Below are 16,979 nucleotides of genomic sequence, written 5' to 3' on the forward strand. Positions count from 1 at the left end.
ATGAAGTGGTTTTGGGAGCTGCATTTGATTACTCCAAGCAACACAATGGCCCACTTGAGATAACAGTCTCCCTCAATGCAGAAAAAGCATTTGACTGCTTAGAATGACCCTTCCTATTTAAAACAATAGAAAATTTTGGAATAGATAAAATATTTATAAATTGGATAAAAATTCTTTACCGTAAACAACAAGCCAAAATTATAACTAATAGTCAAATGTCAGCAGTTTTCCCTCAGAGTAGATCGAGTAGACAAGGGTATCCCTTGTTCCCAGCACTTTTCATTCTTGCAATTGAGCCACTGGCAGAGATTACAAGGAGAAATCCAGATATTAAAGGCTTCAAAGTTCAACAAGAAGAACATAAAATCAGCCTATTCGCTGATGATGTGCTATTATATTTATCTGATCTGGCAGAGTCTCTAGAGAAATTACAAACACACTAGAAAAATAATGGAGGAGTTTCAGGTTATAAAATTAATATGGATAAATATGGAGGAGTTTCAGGTTATAAAATTAATATGGATAAAATGAGATAATGCCATTGATGAATTTTGATTATTAAAGATATCAGAAAGGAAGTAGATTTAGATTGAATTAAATACTTAGGAACCATGATTAATAATAACCTACAAAATCTGTACAAATTAAATTATATTCCCCTGCTGGGGAAGAGAGAGAAGAATTTGCAGGAATGGAAAGATTTGCTGATTCATTTTAACATAGTTAACCTTTTCAAAGTAAAAGTGATGCCAAGATTACAATATCTTCCCCCCCCCCCTCCAATCGCTGCCTATTTCTTTGACCAAAAAAAAATTTAATTATTAAACAATTGTATTAGGCAATTCCTATGGAATAATAAGGTGCCAAGAATTTCACAGAGAAAAATTAATGTTGGATTATAAAATAGGAGGATTTAGGTTACCAGATTTTAGGAAGTATTATTTATCAGCACAAGCCAGAGTTCTTTCACATTTCTTTGAGGAAGGCAGGCAGCCCCACCCTCTTTCTTGGATTCAAATGGGATTATACTCAATGAAAGAGGGGCAGCAAAGGATTTTATCTGTAAGTGGAGTGTTGTCAATTACAAAAAAGATAGATAACCCTATATTAACACATCAGATTAAAGTAGGGTAAGAAAACAATAAGTGTTTTGGGGAAAAAAAGGAAAGATATCATTAAAAGCCCCATTATATAAGAATGTGTTGTTATATATACAACAGACTCGCCAAGGCAAATAGCACCTTTGGAAGACTACACAAAAGAGTCTGGAAAAACAAATAACTGAAAAACCTCACAAAGATTAGCATATACAGAGCCATTGTCATACCCACACTCCTGTTCGGCTCTGAATCATGGGTCCTCTACCGGCATCACCTACGGCTCCTAGAACGCTTCCACCAGCGTTGTCTCCGCTAACATCGAAGTACTCGAGATGGCAGAGGCCGACAGCATCGAATCCACGCTGCTGAAGATCCAACTGCGCTGGGTAGGTAACGTCTCCAGAATGGAGGACCATTGCCTTCCCAAGATCGTGTTATCTGGCGAGCTCTCCACTGGCCACCGTGACAGAGGTGCACCAAAGAAGAGGTACAAGGACTGCCTAAAGAAATCTCTTGGTGCCTGCCACATTGACCACCGCCAGTGGGCTGATATCGCCTCAAACCGTGCATCTTGGCGCCTCACAGTTCAGCGGGGAGCAACCTCCTTTGAAGAAGACCGCAGAGCCCACCTCACTGACAAAAGACAAAGGAGGAAAAAAACCCAACACCCAACCCCAACCAACTTCCCTCCAATCGTGTCTGCCTGTCCCGCATCGGACTTGTCAGCCACAAATGAGCCTGCAGCTGACGTGGACATTTACCCCTCCATAAATCTTCGTCTGCGAAGCCAAGCCAAAGAGAGAAAGAGGTACCAGAATATTAAACTCGTAGAGGGGACTCTTGATCAACTAAAACAAAAATACGTAGTAGCTAATGGAACTTTCTTCTGTTTTCTCCAGCTAAGATCATTCTTGAGAGAAAGATGGGGCCAATGTTGGTGCCACCTGAAATTAGTGAAATGGAGCAAACAGTCTGGCTGGGGAACAAACCTAAACTTTTAACAAAAATGTACTATGCTCTCCAGAGTGAAAGTGCAAAACCAGGTTTACAGAGGTCAAGAGAGAGATGGGAGTTGGACTTGGGTGTGAAATATCAGAAAGATGTTGGTCTGATTGGTGTTTGGATAGATTATCAATTATAAATGCAAGATATGGATTGGTTTAGTACAACATCATAGACCAATTATTTTTTATGCCTCAGAAACTACATAGGTCAAAATCTGAAATATCAGAGATGTGTTTTGATCGGGATTGAAACAAGAACATTTTACATACTACCTGATCGTGTGTGAAGGTGAGGTTTTTTGGCAGGATACTGCGGAAATGTTAACAAGAATAACAGGGGTGGCCTTCGTTGACAACCCAGAGTTTTATCTTTTGGGTAATTTTATTGAAATATGCAACAAGTTGACTAAATTCCAAATTTCTTTTGTCAAACTATCTTTAGCAGTGGCTCAGAAGTGTACTGCAATTATTTTTAAGTCTGACTCTCCCTTCCCCATAGCATGAAGGACTGCAGAGATGAATAGTTGTACACCTATGGAGAAAATAACATGCAATCTAAAGAAAAGTATGATACATTTGTCAAAATATGGCAGCTATAAATGTAGACAATAAAATAGTAGCGAATTTATTAGCAACTAGGTTGACAAAATACATGCCAAAATTGATAAATAAGGACAATGTTGTGAAGAGGACTTTAGGAATGTTCGAGTATGAATTGCAAAAAGGTTGGTTTGCAAGTGCAATACGTAATAAAGAAGGCAAATGGAATGTTGGGCTTCATTATTGGAGGAATTAAATTGAAGAGGAGGGAGTTCTGCTGCAACAGTTCAGAGTACTGGTGAGAATGCAACTAAAGTTCTGATCTCCTTACGTAAGAAACAATATACTATATTTTATGGAATACAAGATCCAGTTTTCTTTTCCACAAAAAAAATGGCTCAAAAAAATATCCCCTGGGTCTTGAATGTGAAGTTTAAGTATCTAGTAGGCTAATGTTTACCCAGATGCCAAGGACTACCAGTAGTTGTACCTAGCCTAACTCCATATCGTGTAATATTATTTACTCAAATTTCATCATCATTATTACAGTTAATTTACTTAAAAAAAGGAATTATCGTAAAAATTAAAACTGAGACAAATATCTTCATTTAGCACCCAACTCTAAAAGGTTAAGCAGTAACCATTTCCAAGCTCGTATGCTTGTTACTGTCTATTTGTGTCATACTGGCCACATCCATCTTATTATTTTTACAGTGAAACGTCTTTTAGTTTTTAAAAGAAACTTGGATGACAATGATAAAGTAACACTGACAGCGATCATCGTCGCTGAGTGGCTCACTCGCATCACCGCCATCTATCATTGGGCACCAAAAACTCCAAGTCATGCTCACAAGCCGTTGACATTTTGCGTATTTGGTGTTTAACACAATAAGGGAATCTTAGTACAACGAGTATTAACATAACAACAACAAGATTGATAAATGCACGTTATGCAATGATTAATTACATTTTTTTTACATCAATTATATTTGACACCTGAAAATTTTTAAAATTATGGTTTTCATGAATCAGATTTGTGTTTTAGATGTGGTGATACGGTTGGAACTTTTTTTCATGCTGTTTGGTTATGTATACATATACAATCTTTTTGGAAGAAAATTCAATCGTTTTGAAGAATACCTGTAAAAGATTAAAATAGTTTTAGATCCAACAGTATTTTTATTGGGTAGTTTGCAACCTCTGAAAGGTTTGGGATTAGATAAGTTTCAGCTTGTTTTTGTCTATTTATCTTTATCCGTAGCAAAAAAATGCATTGCTAGTACATGGAAAGATAAATATGATTGATATTAATAGATGGCATGAGATGAAATATTGTTTAAAAATGGGGAAAAATTACACATGTTTCGCATGATAATTATAATTTTTTTATTAATAAGTGGCTGTTATACTCAGAATATTTACAATTCAATTTATATTGATTAGATTTTAATATGTATATTTAACTTTTCTTTAATATTCTTTCTTTTTTCTTTTTTATGGCTCTCCATAGGAGAGTTGGCTGAAGGGGGAGGTTCTTTTCTTTTTGTTCCTATATATAAAAAAAAGTTCATGTTTATGTTTAATTGCTGCATATGTCATAGATTATTTGTTTTTTGAACGAATAAATAAAGTTTTTAAAAAAAAAATAACAACAACAACAGAAATACAAATGCATGGGAATAGCAGGAGATTCAGACCGTGCACCAACAGGAAGAGTTAAACATCCCATCATTTCACAGGTGGATAAAGAAATCTTGGGAAAATGTAAGATCTGAAATCATTGTGAAGGATTTTAAGAAGTGTGGAATTAGTAATGCTTTTGATGGCACTGAAGACTATGTATTATTTGAAGACAGTAAAAACATATTCCCTGCTGAAATGGTGGTGGGGGGGAGGGTCATATCCCCATGAGTCTTATGTGCTATCAAATATGGTATTGGCAGTGTAGGCTCATGTTGATTCCAGAGTGAAGAGTGTTAGCCTGGGCCAATCGAGGAAATGGTAACAGCATTGGAACATCAACATAAATTAATGGAAGGGAAATTATCTTTCACTCAATGATTGAGCTGCATCCAGCAGAATAAGGACAAAACAGTATGGTGCATTTCAATTTTCAGAAGACCTATAATAGGATTCACAGGATGAGAAATAAAGTGCATAAACTGAGGATTGGTTCAATGAACAGAAAACAGCAGTGGAAACAAATAGATAATTCAATGCTGCAGGGATCAATGCTTGGACCACAACTGTTCACAATTCCTATCAGTGGGTCAATCTAGTGTAATATATCCAAGTTGCGGTGATTGAAAAGCTAAGAGGCATAGTTGGCTGTGTGGAGAATAAAGAGGGTCAAGAGCATTTTGTCTAGATGACTAAATGGGCAAGATTGTGGCAGATTAACTATAATGTGGGAAAAGGCAAGGTTATCCATCAAAAAAACGTTAAAATGATGAGAGATTAAAGGCTGTTCGTTTTCAAAAGGATGTTAGTCAAAGTCCATATGTAGATACGAGTGACTGAGTAGGCAAATAGTATATCAACCTTTACTAACAGGATTTGTACTCAGAATAAAGTTAGAATCACAGGTTAAATGTGGATCTGATTATTCTCCAAGCTGGCTGTCGAGAACCAGGGATCTCTAGAGGTTCAAAAGGGTTGATGAGTTGCTGAATCTCTTACTTCTGCTGCGAGTTCCTATTTTGAACTCAAGAATTTAAACTGATATTTACTTGTAAAATAATGCATCACCATGATGGCTTGTGAAATTGAGAGTGAACACTTTTCTCTACACAAATAATAAAACTAAGATCTGAAAATAGGGGAGGATGTCAGAAAGCAAGCATCAATTGCTGATTTTCTGGACCTTACAATACAACTAATGGGTACAATTGAATGTTTTATGAGAGTTCACAAGTCAACCATCATCTCAGAAAATGATTTTTGTGGGTAGGAAAAATCAGTTTTTATTGATTTCCAAATTTATTCAATCTGGCATTGTGGAGTTTCACCTCTTAATTTTTTTTTACATTCTAAATCCTGGGCCTTATTATTGCTGATCTAACAATGGTCAGTTCATAGCCAAAAACTACAGTGCAGAGAAAGGGAGGTACTAAACTTGCTTTAACAATATTAATAAATACAGTAAGTTTCATACCACAGTTCACTTTTCTCCCCCTCACAAACATGAATTAGCACCAACCTTTTAAGTCACCCTGGAGAGATTTGAATAAAGCAAGCAGTAACAATTTATTTTTAGTCTAGAATTGCAAATGTAGAATGTAACACACCCTTTTAGATTTTTGCTAGCTTACACTCTCTGTTTGGAATGCCACATGTAATCTCCAGGAACAGATAGATTACAAAATGGGAAGCAACTGGGCCAGGGATCGCAGACATCATTCCATCCTCATTTGTATCCTAACCTGTTTATACTTTAGTAAAGACTGATGATGGCATTTATCATCAAACTCCGCCATATAAATCTGTGTCATTAATAAAGGGCGTTACAGAACAATATCCAAAAGATCAAGTGAGATAAAATAATCATCTTATTTTGAATGAACCACCTAATCATAAAGATCAATCCATTTTAGAAGATGGAATTTATGGTTAGAATTCCAACTTTTACGCAAAATATCAATGTCATCTTGTTCTAACGAGGCTTAGGTCCAAGAAGTGTCTAAGGAAATAAAGCACCTTTATTTTAGTCATGCCAGATTACTGATAGGATGGACATGGAACAGAATGGTCAAAAATCATAGTTTTAGCCTTTATCCCAATGAACAATTCTCACAAATTTAATTGTGGAGAATGTAAACAAATCACTATTGCCATTAATATTTTGGTATCTCAGGAAGGGAGAAACACGAGTAAATTGAGCTGTTAACCTTTGTAAATTCCTGTCATGTGCAGAGAAGAGACGGTTCACCCAATTTTCGTCCACGCAACGTTTTCATTCATGGGCGTGTCTAGTCGGAGAAAAGGGCTGGAGTGGCCCACCCACGCTCTGGGTTAAAAGGTGTGTTCCTGAAGGCGACCGGAGACATCAAATGAAAGGGACTGTCATCAACCTAGTTGAGCAATGAGTGCTCGGGGTTTTATTTTAAGGGGGTCTCTGCTGGAATTGCCACACACAGTTCATTACTGGGCACTTCATTCACTCACGGACCGACCAGAATGAGCGTCGAAGAAAACCCAAAACGAAAGGTGCCGTCGAGACATGGGAAGAGCGACGTCGCAACCCTTCTCGGCAGGAACCCCGCAGGGCCAGACTCCGGCCCGAGCCAGGAAAAGCCGGACTGTGGAAGGAGGCGCTGAAGCCGCGTCCCGGAAACCCCGACGCTAAGCGACCACCCAACCCCCCCCCCCAATCCTCAAGCTCACAACAGCCAAAATTCCATCCCGAGAAAACTCCTTCCCGCCCTCACCTCACTCCATCAAACCGCCGAGGAGATCTTGAGGGAGGCCCAAGCCTCTTGTTGCCCGGCCGAGGCCCCGCACTGAATCACTGCCGCTTCCTCGTTTGGCCCAGTCACAGTCCATCCGAGTCCGGCATCCCCAATGCTCGAGTTGAACTGAAAGGTGATTCTCCCCCCCTCCCCTCCCCTCTGGTCACTCACCTCGTGGGCGGAGAATGAGCCGGCTCGGCTCCCCGCGGCTCTTCACCGTTGACCCGAACCCAACCCCCCCAGGCGGCGACGCAGCGCACGGTCGCCGAGCTGACGTTCGCTCCGTTGCAACCGCACCGCAGCCTATCGTGGGGCGTCCACGATGTTCCAGCTCCGCTCTTAAAAGGGGCAGAGACAAAACTCTTGCTGTGTCCCACCTCGAAGCAGTGGCTTCTGTTGAGTTCATCCCTGCTGTTAGAGGTGACCATGTGTATGAAAAAAATATGGGGTGGGGGGGGGAGAAGGCAACGCTTAAATTCTCTCCTCCCCTCGTCAGTGTTTCCTAAATCGATGTCTTCCAACGTTATAATGGAACCGTCAGGCTCGTCTCCAAAATGTAACAATTAATAAACAAGTGGGAAAAACTGGTCCATTAATAGCTAGAAACATAATATTCAAACTGCCCCATCGTGGGGTCGGATGTGACCTTTTCTGCAGGGACCTCATGTGAAAACCCAAACCGTGAATCCAAAAACCCTCAATGATGCGATGAAGGTCTTTTTTAGCAGTTTTAATCACAAATCTAATGTATATGAGATAACACATAGAAAATAAATACCTGCTGTTTTTAAGCAACCCAGTTTTTTTTTAAAAACAGCAAAATATTACATTTTCCCGTGTTACACAATTTAAAATACTCACTTGAAAACTGCATACAAAAGCTTCTAAAACGTTCGGATTATTTATAGAAGGAATTGAGCTGATATTAATATTCCGTTCAGTCATTCATAGTTCAAAATATAAATGATTGTATCTGATTAAATAGAGCGAGATAAAGTTAGTTACATCAACCCAGTTAAAATACCCTGGACTCGATGCTATTTTTAAATTGTCCGTCGGAAATATAATTTTATAATTTCGATAGTAAAGTAGCCCCCTTCCTCTTCCGGGCTGAACTAGCACAAGGACAGAAGATGCTCTCTAGAATAAGACCGCTCTGTCGTGTTAAAGTGAAGAAATATAGGGGTTTCTAAAGGTTATTCATGAACATCCCGCATTCTGGGCGTAAGACTGATAGATTTGAGAACTACATTAAGTATGACAGTTGTCATGTGAAGTGATGTACACGTGTGTGTACACGTAAAAACAAGGCTTCAAGCGAAACACAAAACAGGAAAAAATGGTTAAAGATGGAATTAAATCAAAGAAAAGGATTAATAAAATTGTCCACAAATGGACAGACTGAAATGAGCAAAAAGCTCAAAATTTATGCTTTGACATGCTCACAAAATTTAAAGCAAAGTACCCTAGCGTCAAACCCAAAAATAGTTTGCAAGAGCTTCCACGGAGATGAAAAAAGGTACATACACATTTTCCAAAGTTAATGTAGGTCACTTACACAACAAGTCAAGAGAATAAGGAAATGGCTCAAAAATTAAACATTTTGTGTCTGACTTCATGGAAGAAAATCTCCTGGAAATACTGCAGAACAACATCACAAGAAAATAACTCATTTTAAAAGCTAGCAATATTAATGGGATTGAAAGGGACACATCCTCCATTCATCAATCAAAGGTTATGGGAACCCATAATGCCTGTTTCTTTGTGGCATTCCTGGTACCATGTACTTGGTTTCTGTACAACTCAGACTCTCTCCCTCAGTTTTTTTCCTTGTAAACTAATGGTAGATATGGTGGTAGTTATATTTGTATAGAACTTGACGTCTTATTATCTTTACTTGCATGAAAGGTCATTAGTCAAAAATAGTCACAATGTGGTCGACAGTAAAGAAAACACACAGATTGAGTGACTACATTCAAAAGAGCTCTATTCAAAAGAGTGACCTTGAGTTTCCAGTCATTTTATATCTTAATTTAAATTCCACAATGACTTTTCTCTTTGGCTTTCTATATTGTTTCAACAAAATTCAATGTAAGCTCAAGAAACAAAATTTCAATTTCAGTTCAGACATGTTGAAGCTAATATTGAATTCAACAATTTGTGTAAACAGGCCTCACCCATTTGTTTCAGATATGGACACTCCTCAAGAGAGAATAGTTGTGATTAACAAACATTCATCAGCTCTCTCATTTGGCACCACGGACAATCTTGGGTCCAAAATAATAGATATTTCCTTTATTTTCCACTCCTTTTCCTCTCTCTACATGAAACACTCTTTCATTCAAATTCCAATGTAAGGTCATTAGTCTAGAATAGTAACAGTTTCTCTCGCCACATATTAAAATTATTTCAAAAAAAGGAATGTATTAGTCAGTCAACTACTTTTAAAGTAATTAGAAGAATGGGTATCCAATTAAAATTCTCAGAAGTTGTATTCTCTCTTAAAAAACACTTGCATGTTTATTGTACCCTTCACCATTTCAAAACATTTCAAACATTTTACAGCCAATTATAAACTTCAGAACGCATTCACCATGGTGAAAAAAGAAAGCAGGCAATATGTGCACAATAACATCATGACCACAAAATAATCCATTCAAGTGTATGAGGGATAACTACTGGTCTTAAATATACAGAATTTTGAAATATGGAAAGAATAAACAGGTATAGGCCAAATTATGCATTTGAGCTTGTTCTGGCATTCAGCTGATCTAATCTCAGCCTCAGTTTTCCAAATGTGTTGGTCTAGGGCAAATTGTAAATATCTTTATACAAAATGCCAAATATTATGTACTGCTCTGCAAGGGAGCAGATTTCTACCATAAAACAATGTCATCCTCATTGTATTACTGAGAGGCTAAGGTTCAATTGCCCCAATAGTTGGTTTCTGAGTACATCAAAGCACTGGATTGCAGTTCTCATTTAACATAAATCTAAAATAACATTTATAGCAAATTATTTACATTTAAAACAAAATATTAAACAAAGTTACAGTATTTCAAAAGTATAGATTTAAAACAGCAATATTTCATTAAATAATGCTGTTTCAAAAATAATACATGGGTTAATTTTTTATTTGGGTGTTGAACATTTTTCTGAATTGACAAGTATGCATAGCATTTAATTCAACATGCTTTGGTATGTGGACTATACATCACATCTATTTAAAATGCAGTTGACACACTAAACATGGAATAAATTTTATGCTGTATTTCAAAACTTCTTGGAATTTTGCTTGACTTGTAATTAATATTAAATAAATCTCTCCAAGGTATACAGATTGGTGCCAAAGAAATAATATTAGTAACAGAAGGTTAAAAATTATTCAATTCACCTCAGCACAAATTAAATCTCTAGATTTGTCTTTTTCACTGCTCAGGTGAAGCAAAAGCTAATACTCAAGTTTGTACGAAAACTCATCTTCCTTATGAATAAAATGTGCCTGCCTCAATTCCCTTGCTGACATTGTCAATCAATAGTCTCATACACTGCCAGACTGAGACCACCTGCAAATTGGAGGAACAACACCTCATCTTCTGTCTGGGCACCCTCCAACTGGATGGCATTAACATTGACTTCTCTGGTTTCCGTTAAACTCCCCTCCCCCCCCCACCCATCTTCATTCCCCTGTCTTCTTCCCACTAGTTCTTTCTCTCTCTCCCCCCTCCCCTCCTTTTCCCTGTCTCTGTTCACAGAGCTAAAATTATTTCTCACCTTTCCACATCTTATTCAATTAAGACCTTTTGTTTGTTGGTCTGGACTCCTCCCTCTCCCATTCTTCCCCCTTTCTCTCCCAGTCTTTATTCTGATGCTTGCCTGCGTTTTGCTTATACCTTGAAGAAGGACTCAGGCCCTAAATATCGGAAATATATCTTTATCTCCTATCGACACTGTGAGACCGGCTGAGTTGCTCCAGCATTTACTGTGTGTTTTTACTACAATCACAGTGTCTGCAGATTTCTGTGTTTCACCCCCTACTGTTATTGCATGTTGCATTTAGACACCACCTATCTGGTATTTAAATGTCTTGGAAGATATAGAAAAGATTTTGAAATCATCACAGCAGCAGCGATTTTCATTATTTGCTATCCAAAACTGTTACTTATAAAGCCATGGAACTTGACACGCTGGTTAAAAAGGGATATGGTGTGCTGGCCTTCATTAGTTGGGGGATTGGGTTCAACAGGTGCAAGTAACTTTGCAACTCTATTAAACTAGACTTTGACCTCATGTAGAGTACTATACTGTGTCAGGGCATTATAGGAAGGAGGTGGAAGCTATGGAGAGTCTACAGAGATATACTCGGACATTGCCTGCATTGAGAACATATCTTATGAAGAAAGGTTGAGCAATCTTGGGCCTTGGTCTTTGGAGTAACAGAGAATGATTGGTAACTTAATCGAGGTGTACAAGATTATACCAGACTGAGATCACTCACAAATTTGGAGGAACAATACCTCATCTTCTGACTGATCATCTTCCAACTGGATGGCTTTAATAATGACTTCTCCAGTTTCCATTAAACATTCCCCCATCTTCGTCCCCCTATCTCCTTTCTTCCAGCTCTAACTCTCTCTCTCTCTCTCTCTCTCTCTCACCGCCCCCCCCCCCCCCGCCTTCCCTCTGCCTCCTTTCACAGAGCCAAAATCATTTCTCACCTTTCCTCTTATCATATCCAGGTAAAACCTTTTGTTTGTTGGTCTGGACTCCTCCCCCTCTCATTCTACCCCCTTTCACTCCCAGTCTTTATTGTGACACCTGGATGCTTTTTGCTTATACCTTGAAAAAGGGCACAGGCCCAAAACATAGCTATAATGGACTGCCAGTTTTTTTTCCCATGGCAGCAATGCCTAATACCAGAGGAAAACCCCCGAGTAGAGGAAAGTTTAGGAACGATGTCAGAAGTTATTGATTTTTTTTTAACCCAAAGAGCAATTGATACCTGGAATGCACTGCCGGGGCTGGTGTTAGGGCATTTACAAGATTCTTAGTTTATGGTACATGGTTGTAAGGAGGGTTATGGGCTGAGAGGGAGGCAAGGGTAGATTGATAATGGAGTAGGTTTACATAGGTCAGTGCAACATTGTGAGCACAGGGTCCGTACTGAACTATGTTCCAAGTTTTTGCCCATCTGTTACAAATTGGACCTTTGTAATATTGGCATCCTTAGAAATACAAGGTCGTAGAGAAAAAGCTTTGCTCATTAATATCACGGTTTCATCTCAGAATAATCAAGTTAAAATCCAATCCTTACTAGTAGCATAAATGCTATTATGTACAAGAGGCACAAATACCTAATATTCTGTCTGGGTACTCTTCAACCAGATGGCATTAACACTGGATTCTCTAGTATCTGTTAAACCCCTCCTTCCACCTCCCTAAGACTCTCTCTTTCCTTATCCCTCTGTCTCCTTTCATCCAGGTTCTCACCCCCATCCATTCCATCACCATTCAAAGAGCTTCTTCCTCCCCATCTCAGCTTTTGTTCTTGTCCACCCACCCACCCATATTCATCTATGACTTCTTACTTGTTTTGGTACCACATATGTATTTTAAAAAACTGCTGGAGGAGGTGATAAGAATTGAAGAAATTGGTCTGCTTGAAGCCAGCATTTACTCAAGCTGAATGCTCCCTTTCTGTGTCAATCAATAAAGAATAGGTGAACTGGACGTTCACTATAGAGTGTATTGGCATTCAAGTAGAACACGTACAGGAAATTTGTCATAAGGATGTGTTTCATGTGATATGTGAAGAATTTTTTCTTCATTGAAATTCCAGATAATTTCAAGTGAAGCCTTGTATAATGGCAACAACATTTTCTTAATAGTGTACTCGAAACTCCAGATAGTGAGGGCTCTCAATTGCTTGTCTTCTCTTTAGGTATACAAGACAAATCCTGTGAACCAGGACACACAGTTTTTTTTTCAACTTTTCAAAAAACATTCTTGTATTCCTACTTTATCTATCTCTCTGTCTCCAAGTTTGCATATATTTCACACACTAACAATTCACTATCAGAAGGTAATCTCAAAGGACTCGCTCTTTTAGATGCCTGAACAAGGACATCCTTTTAAAAGTGAAGATGGAAGGATATCTGGATATCTGAACAAGATTTGGGATGTTCCTGGATTGTATTAAAGGTACATCCAGGAAGCATCAATTATTTGAAATTTACAATATTTAAACTAAAATTAAGAGCATTAACATTTAAATCAAAAGCAGATATCCCATGCCCACATCCTTGCTACTAACCTGCAGGGGTGTTCTCCAAGATGGGTCTCATCTGGGGGTACCACCAAATCCCATTTCATCCCCAGGATGTCCACAAGACTGTAATTATAACTCCCTTTGGCTTGTTTGAATTTCTCCACATGCCCTTCGATCTAAAAAAACGCGGCACAAACTTTTCAGCAGCTGATGGACGCAGGGGGCTGGGATCTCCCAATTGTGTTCATCTATTTGAATGATATCCTTAATGCCAGCCACAGTTGCAAGGACCACGCCGCCCACTGGAGACAACTGTGCACCCGGTTGAGTGAGTTCAGGCTACGATCAATACCATCAAGTGCCAATTCTGCCTAGACACTAATGACTTCCTGGGGCACAGGATAAACAGACACAGGGCAACATCCATCCCCGAGAAGGTGGAGATGGTCTGGCACCTCACTAAGCCACACACTGTAAAAGGACTACAGGAATTCACCGATATAATAAACTTTTACCACAGGTTCAAACCGGCTGCAGCACTCTTCACCCCCACCTCCACCACGCTGATTGCGGGCAAGTCAAAAGACATTACATGGGGTGAGTCATTGAGGGCATTCCAGAACTCCAAAGACACCTGGCCAACGCCACCCTCCTCGTCCACCCCAGACTGGAGGCACCTACCACTCTGACATCAACGCCTTTAGCACAGTGGTAGGGGCATGTGCTATCTCCGCATCTCCGCCCTCCAAAGCTCAAATACACCACTTTCGACCAAGAGCTATTGGCGCTGTACCAGGCAGTAAGACATTTCCATTACTTTTTGGAAGTCCGGCAATTCAAGGTCTTCACCGATCACAAGCTGTTGACCTTTTCCTTCAATAAGGTATCTGACCTGTAGTCAGCCTGACAACGGAGACACTTTGTCCTATGTGTTCAGATTTACCATGGACATGCAGCACATCACAGGGAAAAGTAACATGGTAGCCGATGCTCTGTCACACCCTGTGATTGAGTCAGTACATGCCCTGTCCTAGGGGGTAGACTACATGGGCATCGCAAAAGCACAGCATCAGGGCCTTGAGATCCTCATATAGGACAGCCATCTCCAACCTCAGGATAGAAGACGTCCTCGTCGGCCCAAGTAACCTGACACTGCTGTGTGACGTCTCTACTGGCAGCCCCCGCCCCATTGATCTGGCTGCATAAAGACACCAGGTTTTCGATACCTACACAACCCGGCACATCCTGCAATCTGAGCCATGGCCAAAATAGTGGCTGACAAGTTGGCCAGTGGGCCAAGACCTGCATGAACTGCCAATCCTTCAAAGTGTAGGTTCACATGAGAGTGCCACACTGTCTTTTGAACCAGCACGCCGCAGGTTCAGCCATTTACATATTGACATAGTGGGGCCGTTACCAGTTTCCCATGGGGTGAGATACCTCTTGACTATAGTTGACCACTCCACGAGGTGGCCTTAGGCAGTCCCACTAGCTAATACCATCACAGAAACCTGTGCTAAGGCACTCATCAACACATGGGTGTCCAGATTCTGGGTCCCAGAGCACCTCACTTCAGACAGGGGGCACAATTCACCTCTGGGCTCTGGGCAGCGCTGGCTAACTTCCTGGGGATACACCTCCACCACACCATGGTGAATCAACCTCAGGCGAATGGGTTGGTGGAGCAGTTCCACAGGTAGCCTCAAGGCAGCCTTGATGGTCCGGCGCAAGGGCCCCAGATTGATCAATTAACTGCCTTGAGTCCTGTTAGGGATTCATACTGTGCCAAAGAAGGACTTCAATGCTTTGGTGGCAGAGATGGTCTATGGTGCACCTTTATTCATCCCAGGGGAGCTCCTGGTCCCCAATAAATGCCCAGAAGACCCCACAGCAACCCTCAAGAACTTGTAGTGAATATTGAGACCCTGATCCTGTGGCAGCCCAAACATAACATCTCCATAGACTTAAAGACTTGTCAGTATGTATTTGTGAGAAGGGGCGCACACTGGCTCCCCCTACAACAACCTTATTAGGGGCCAATGGCTTTACCTTCATCTTTGACACAGGTGGTACGGAGGAGACTGTTACCATCGACTGCTTAAAATTGGCATATCTGGACTGCAGGGGTTGACCGCCCAAGGCAATGGACAATGGCCTGATCACCAGTTCTGTGAGGTCATGTAATGGATCGCGCATAGAGACGGGGAACAGCCCACAAAATGGCCGACAAATGCAGCGACCGCGTGGACCTGGGAGTGACACCGGCCTTCATCTGATGTGACCTCCTGCACGCCGGGAAGATGGAGAATTCTGGTGGAATGCCAGAGAATCTTAGGCCTGCGCTCCAATGACACAGGGCCCTGACATTAGTGCATGAGTCTGATGGCCAGAGAAATAAATCAGTCTCATTTTCCAAGGCTATGGTGTGCGTGTCGTTCCTCTCCAAGTTTGCATAGCGCGAATGCTACAGACCAACATATAATTTTCAATGGTATCAAAAGTGAAGATAAGCTTTGAAAGTGGAGCTGGAAGGCATGGATTAGATATGATTAAGGTTTGAAGACATTTTGATTATGTGTATATTGCAGAAACCTGCAATACTCAGAAACATGGCCAGGAATCCTGGGCAAGCATGGTGTCGGCAAGTGCAACGACAATGGGCGCCTCCTGTTGGAGCTCTGCGCAGAACAGCGGCTTGTCATTACACACACCCTTTTTCAGCAGAGGGACAGCCTGAAGACTCCCTGGATGCAACCCCGATCCAAACACTGGCACCTCCTGGACTACGTTCTGGTGCGAGAAAGAGACAAACGAGATGTGCTCCACACCAGGGTCATGCCCAGCGCGGAATGCCACACTGACCACCGGCTGGTTCGCTGCAAGCTCAACCTTCACTTCAAGCCAAAGCCCAGGAACAGTAAAGCCCCCAGAAAGAGGTTCAATGTTGGAAACCTGCAGTCAGACGAAGTGAGAGGAAACTTCCAGGCAAACCTCAAAGCAAATCTTGAGGATGCAATCCGCCTCACGGACTCGTCCCCTGAAACCCTCTGGGATCAGCTGAAGACTACCATACTGCAATCCACTGAAGAGGTACTGAGCTTCTCCTCCAAGAAAAACAAGGACTGGTTCGACGAAAACAGCCAGGAAATCCAGGAGCTGCTGGCAAAGAAGCGAGCTGCCCACCAGGCTCACCTTACAAAGCCGTCCTGGCCAGAGAAGAAACAAGCCTTCCGTTGCGCATGCAGCCATCTTCAGCGCAAACTCCGGGAGATCCAAAATGAGTGGTGGACTAGCCTCGCCAAACGAACCCAGCTCAGCTCGGACATTGACGACTTCAGGGGTTTTTACGAGGCTCTAAAGGCCTCACACCCAAAGTCCAAAGCCTGCTGCGCAGCTCAGATGGCAAAGTCCTCCTCAGCGACAAGATCTCCATCCTCAACCGATGGTCAGAACACTTCCAATTTCTTTTCAGTGCCAACCGCTCAGTCCAAGATTCCGCCCTGCTCCAGCTCCCTCAACAGCCCCTAAGGCTAGGGCTGGATGAGGTCCTCACCCGGGAAGAGACATATAAGGCAATTGAACAACTGAAAAGTGGCAAAGCAGCAGGTATGGATGGAAT

At 41.0% G+C, this 16,979-nt stretch overlaps 1 protein-coding gene across 9 annotated transcripts in view; it reads right to left on the bottom strand.

Moving 5' to 3' along the window:
- The window catches only part of ktn1 (kinectin 1), a 223,205-nt gene that overhangs the window by 130,870 nt on the left and 75,356 nt on the right, over window positions 1-16,979 (bottom strand). For 4 of the 9 annotated variants that reach the window (XM_069916956.1, XM_069916957.1, XM_069916955.1 and 1 more), the window contains exon 1: window positions 7,264-7,371. The exons of 2 other annotated variants lie outside the window; for them this stretch is intronic. The gene's annotated coding sequence lies outside the window, so the exon portion shown is untranslated. Of the gene's footprint in view, window positions 1-6,531; window positions 6,671-7,071; window positions 7,237-7,263; window positions 7,372-7,953; window positions 7,973-16,979 lie in introns of those variants that run through there. 3 more of the 9 variants (XM_069916951.1, XM_069916954.1, XM_069916950.1) reach the window with 3 other exon arrangements.

This window comes from Narcine bancroftii, chromosome 2 (genome assembly GCF_036971445.1).
Source record: "Narcine bancroftii isolate sNarBan1 chromosome 2, sNarBan1.hap1, whole genome shotgun sequence".
NCBI lineage: Eukaryota > Metazoa > Chordata > Chondrichthyes > Torpediniformes > Narcinidae > Narcine > Narcine bancroftii.